At 45.3% G+C, this 6,000-nt stretch overlaps 2 protein-coding genes across 11 annotated transcripts in view; one reads left to right on the top strand and one right to left on the bottom strand.

Annotated features, from left to right (window-relative positions):
• The window catches only part of LOC116824971 (uncharacterized), a 187,079-nt gene that overhangs the window by 101,813 nt on the left and 79,266 nt on the right, over nt 1-6,000 (bottom strand). The window lies entirely within an intron of this gene.
• Nucleotides 4,640-6,000, top strand: part of LOC116824959 (zinc finger protein 707-like) — a 32,942-nt gene continuing 31,581 nt past the window's right edge. For 3 of the 9 annotated variants that reach the window (XM_032780637.2, XM_032780636.2, XM_032780638.2), the window contains exon 1: nt 4,676-4,829. The gene's annotated coding sequence lies outside the window, so the exon portion shown is untranslated. Of the gene's footprint in view, nt 4,830-6,000 lie in introns of all 9 variants that reach the window. The other 6 variants (XM_075072043.1, XM_075072040.1, XM_032780641.2 and 3 more) reach the window with 4 other exon arrangements.

Below are 6,000 nucleotides of genomic sequence, written 5' to 3'. Positions count from 1 at the left end.
AAGTAAAAAAAACTGCTTTGGCCCCAGCTGGCTCGTAAAAAAAAGTATAGAACAAGGCAAACAAAGGGGCAATACAAGTTACAAAACATAAAATTACATTTGCAAAGGCTATAACTGTCCAGTACTCAAATCCAAGCGAGTGTGCCTTTGATGACCCGAGCCGGTGCTTGGTAACACAAAGATGCCACAGGCGAGCCACCTGACTGGATCATCTTATAAAAAAATGCATGCGATGAATTCAAGGGGTTGTAAAAAACAGCCCTCCCACAAAAGCAGAAGCGTATCGGAAAATTCTAGGCAAGCTGTATACAAAATAATCTCCACATTCCACCATCCTCCCCTCTTTGACACGTTATACACAACAGTAGGCCAGCTCTACGAACATGCTGTAAGTATAAAAATGGACTTCTAGAGGCTTGGGCATTAATAATTTTCGGCAGTTATGTGGAAGGTTCCCAGACATCCTCTCCGATTGTTTTATATATTTATTAATCAAAGCGTGTAAATTCAGTCGATGTGGTGTGTTTTCTTATATCTTTCCCCATTCTGCAATGTCAGAGCCTAATCACCTGACACGAAGGAATAGATTGGTAACAAAAATTATGTCACCGTTTGCGTAAAGCACATTACAAAGGGGAAAGCCATGACCAAAACTTAACACCATCAATGTTTTACCCTGTATATTTTATGATTGACTGTGCTTTGATTAGTAATGTTAGTATGTTATAAAATATGATAATTAAAAAAGTGCCCCAACTCTGCGAGCCACAGTAAGTCTAAAGAATTTAAAAAGGGGTTAGCATTCCTCCTCAAACCCTCAGCAGGTAACTGGGAAAGGTGGCAGGTATAATCACCCCAGTTGTAGCAGAATGGGCAATAAAAAAGTTTTAAAAAATGTGTACGTGAATAATAAAATTAAGCAAATTAAAAGCTAAATCATAAAAACCAGCAGCAACTCAAAACCTACGGCCCAGGGCAAGTTTGCATGCTTAAAACAAAACTTTCCAGGCAAAAAAAAAAATGCCCTGGCAAGCAAGTACCAGTCCTTCAGAAACTTGTCAAAATGTAGCCATTTGTGCTCAGCATGCCATGAACAGCAGTGTGTTTGCTACAAAAAAAAATGAATAATAGTTAACACCAATGGGCCTGCGTTCCTGTCCAAGGTGCAACCTCACAAGGAAGAACTTGGGTAATCTGGAAGTAAAAAATGTTTAAAAAGAGAAACCAGGAAGGGTGGAGGCTAGTAAAAAAGCCCACCTCCTAGCTAAACTGGAGTAAAACAAGCCAGTACTCATAAAAAGAAACGGTCAGCCAAAAAGCAAATTTGGGCCAAGCGGGCAGGCAACAAACAGAAAAATTAAAAACAAGTTAAAAAATTTTAAGAGCACAGTAAAAAAAAAACCGTAAGTAAGTATGTAAGCATTGAAAATTTCAAAACCAGAACAATACTTTATAATGTAATTTATTAATAAAAAGTGGCTGTTTAAAAAACAGCAAGTAATTTAAAAAAAGTAACAGTTAACTCTGTAGTTGCTAACAAAACACAGCAGTTAACTATTTGTAAAATGCTAAAACGTTTCTTGGTGTCTTAATTTTTGTTAATTAAATTCAGGCAAAATATTATTTGATTGATTTAGTTGACTATAACAATTAGTCAATTAGCTAAAAATTTGACACTGCTATGTAATTAAACCTATTAGCTTAGCAGCACTATAAAAGTGCTTTTCTTCCTCAGTGTTTAAGGAGCACGATTTGTTGTAAAAAGCACCAAATTTAGGCTAATTTTATTACATTCCCTTTTAAGGTAATCTTTAAGCTGTCAATAGCTTTATCCAGAAAGCAAGTCAAAAAGCATTGTATTATTTGCAATTATCTAACCTATAAGGTAAACGCCACTAAAACCTGGGCTGCTATAAAACATAGCAAAAAATATATAAAGTAATTGCTCTTTTGTGTAATTTGGCCATTTTGGCTCATGTCTGTTGTCAGTCGGTATCAGCAGAGTACCCAGGGTGGTCCTTGGGGCCGTTTTTTTCATACCTTCATTGGATCTGGAGGATGGGTGGACTGCACCCTCAGCAAGTTTAGCAGTGACATAACGGAGGAGTGCTAGATATGCGGAGGGTTAGGGATAGGATCAGGATGACTTAGATTTCCAGAAGCTTTTTTGACAAGGTCCCACCAACGGCTGTTACGTAATTAAGCTGTATGGGATTAATAAGGGAAGGTCTTTCATGGATTTGAGAACTGTTAAAAGAGAGGAAACAAAGGTAGGAATTAATGGTAAATTTCAGAATGGAGAGGGTAACTGTGGTGTTCCCCAAAAGGTCTGGTTTTGGACCAATCCTATTAATTTATTCATACATGTTCTGGAAGAAGGGTAAACAGAGCGGTGGCAAGTTTTGCAGATGACTAACTGCTCAGATGTTAGACCAAGAGCCTGTGTAAAGAACTTTTTAAAAATCTCACAAAACTAGTGATTGGCCAACAAAATGGCAAATGAATTATGTGGATAAAATGTAACAGTAATGCACATTGGAAAAACTAAGCCCCAAACCTTACATACAATATGATGGGCTAAATTAGCTATGAGTCCGTGTGCCCTTGTTGCCAAGAAGGCTACCACAATTATGGGCTGTATAGTAGGGGCATTACCAGCAGATTGAGGGAGTGATCATTTCCCTCTATTCAACTTTGGTGAGCTCATCTGGAGTACTATTCCAGTTTTGGGCCCCACACTACAAGAATTACGTGGACAAATTGGAAAAAGTCCTGCAGAAGGTGACAAAAATGATTGGGGGCTGCGAGCACATGATTATGAGAGCAGCTGGGAACTGGATTGTTTGTCTTGCGAGAAAGGAAGAATCGAGGGGATATGATAGCTGTTTCAACTACCTTGAAAAGGGTTCCAAGAGGATGATCTAGACTGTCTCACTGTTCTCAGTGGTGGCAGATGACAGAACAAGGAGTAATGATCTCAAGTTGCAATGGGGGAGATTTAGGTTGGATATTGGGAAAAACTTTTTCACTAGGAGGGTGGTGAAGCACTGGAATAGGTTACTTAGGAAAGTGGTGGAATCTCCTTCTTTAGAGGTTTTTAAGGTCAGGCTTGACAAGCCCTGACTGGGATGATTTAGTTGTCGATTGGTCCTGCTTTGAGCAGGGGGTTGGACTAGATGACCTCCTGATGTCCCTTCCAACCCTGATATTCTATGATTGTAACTACCTTCCACTGACTGACTGTCCCCACAAAGCTGGGGCATAGGGGGCAGGGTCTTGTCCCCATCCAAAATCTCCCTGGCCACAAGAGGAGATGGGGGAGGAAGCTGGGAGCAAATCAAGCAGAGGCAACTGCGCCCACACCCCGGCCACTGAAATACTCCAGGCCCTTGGGGCAGGTTAGCACATCTTGCTGGTTCCTCTCTCATACACAAATGGTCCTCTGAGCTGAGGGTGTTGCAGGGAAGGGAGTTACAGTGAGACATGAAGGGGAGCATCGCCTCACTGGGAACTGGATCTTGTCCCAGGGCCTCTGGCAGGGATTTTGTGACATCTGGTGGCTCAGGCTCTCTGCTTCCAGGCAGTGAGGGGTGGAGCAGGACTGGGTAGTAATTAAAAGGGAGGGGCTGGCTGGCTGGGAGTCAGGACTCCTGGGTTCTATGTCCAGCTCTGGGAGGGGCAATGGACTCTAGTGGGTTGGGAAAGGGCTGGGAACCAGAACTCCTGGGTTCTCTTTCCACCTGCACCACTGGCCCCTCTGCAACCTGGGTCCCTTGCTCACTCTGGGACAGTTTTCCTCTCTAAACATTTCACATCATACCCCTTCCTAAGGGGATGATTGTTTCTGCGTATTTTTGGTCTAAAACTTGTAGAAAAGGAGAGAGGGGGAAAAGACCAGAAAAAAACTATACATTATTTCTCTGTCTCAACTGGGAAAAGCTCTACTCCCCACTTCTCTCCCCATCTCCCCACACCAGTAGTCTCCCCTCAGCCAAACATGCCTTTCACCCCAGATCAACCCCTGCAAACCCCAGACCCCTCCAGCTCTGCATTTACACTGGCATAAGTCTTGGACACTTCCACAAATGTGATGAAAATATTTCCCCTTGAAGGTTCTTCCTGCCAGCTGGGTTCCTGTCTGAGTAGGAGCCTTAAACAGACAGAAGACCCTGACACTAATTAACACAGACCTCCCCCACCTTGCTCTAGGAGGGAGTGGCTATAAGGAGACTCCGGGAGGCAGGGATTTGGGAGGCGGGGACTAGGGGTTTGGCTGAGGAATCCTGAAAAGAAAAGGGACGTGGCTCCAGGGAGCTCGAATCCTGTTTGTCACTAGCCCAATGTATGAGTGCCCTCCAAAGGGGATTGCACTGATATAAACTAAACTGATTTAAAGACAGATTAGGGAGAGGGCTGCATGGAAAGTGAAGGAGGGAATCGGCGTTCACACAGATGCAGGGGTTTACCGCGCTTTACGTTCACACCTTTAGCTAATCTGGCCTGATTTCTCAATTAAAACCAGTGCAATCTCTGGCCCTGGCCCAGCAATGGGAGGGGCTGCTTCTAGCTTGTTCATTTCACTGGTTGCTACCGCAAGAGGGCCCTGCTTATTGCTACATGTGGCGGCACGCAGGGAACCATCCCTGGCTTGTTTGCTGGCTGGTGAACTTCCTGGGTCAGACGCTGCTGCTGCTGCCTCCATTGTGAGCCGGGGGAAGCCCGGGCGGAGCCGCTGCTGATCCCCCCCGCCCCAGCCAGGGGGACTTTCTGCGGGGGCTGGAGGCAGCCCCGGGCTCTGCCGACACCAGCCCCTGAGCCGGAGCCTGCAGGTGAGGGGAGAGACCCGGGGGGAAGGGTGGGGCCGGGCAGGAAAGTGACTGCACCAGCGGCCAAGGGAGGCTCGGATCCCCTGGGACCCTGCCTCCTTGTCACTGTACGGAGGGCTGGGAACTGAGTTAACAGCAATTCAGCTGCTGCCTGTTTGCCGCTCCGGGGAGGCAGGCCAAGGAGGCAGTAGAGGGGAGAGGAAAGGGATTGGGGGGGGCATGAACAGGGCCCCAAATGTCTCCCCCTTTTTTTTCTCCATTGGGGTGTTGTCAGGATGAGGGGTAAAAATTCGGGTGGAAAAATGTGTGACATCTGATTGCATCATCTCTGCGTAGGGAGGGGGAAAACGGGGGTGGGGAGCACTGGGATTTATTCCTTGCTGAGGAGTCCCGTCAAACTGCACGATGATGGGGAAAGTTTCCCCTGTATTAAAATTCTGAATGGAAGCGTTTGATCCATCAGACCGGCGGAGGGTCTTTGTGTAAATGTTTCTATGTGACCCCCCCCTTCTTGTGAATATCGTGACACCCCTGAAAAGACCCATGTGAAGGGCCCCATGTGGGAAGGATTGGGGCCCTGAGCATTTTTGTAATCTGATTTGGTGGCTCTCGCAAGTGGCTCCTGAACATTCAGGTTTTGGGGGATATTCAAAATATCTGTGTTTCTCAAACACACTCATATTTTCTTATGCTGGGGGAAGGGGAAAGGTTTGGGATTTAGGCAGAACCAGGGTCTTCCTCTTGGCCTGGTCACAACGTCTTAGACTCATGGGGATGGGCCAGGGATGTAATGGTGGATCCCAGGAGATAAGGTGGTGTAGCTTGCTCCTTCTTCTTCTTTCAGTCAGCCATTGTTGTGATTGCACTTCTCCCCAGAGCCTTTTCTTTTGTGGACCCCCAAAGGGAATGATGGATAGACTAGCCCATCCGCTCGCTATTTTATCTGCCGGGTGGGCCTACTTTTCAACACACCAATTTTGGTTCATTTATTTCTGGTCTCTTGCTTTTCCTATTTACCAAGCATGATCTTAACACAGTCCTTGAGTAATATCAGGAGGCCTTTTTTGTTCTTTGGACTAATGCAGTCTGTCTGTCTGGCTCCCTTTTGCAACTATTCCCATTAATATTTGTTATTGCTCACTGTCATGGTTCATTAACTTTCACTCCCTTTTTA

This window comes from Chelonoidis abingdonii, chromosome 13, assembly GCF_003597395.2.
Source record: "Chelonoidis abingdonii isolate Lonesome George chromosome 13, CheloAbing_2.0, whole genome shotgun sequence".
Classification (NCBI taxonomy): Eukaryota; Metazoa; Chordata; order Testudines; family Testudinidae; genus Chelonoidis; species Chelonoidis abingdonii.
Note: the sequence above shows the minus strand (reverse complement) of the source record. Positions and strands in the feature narration are given on the sequence as shown.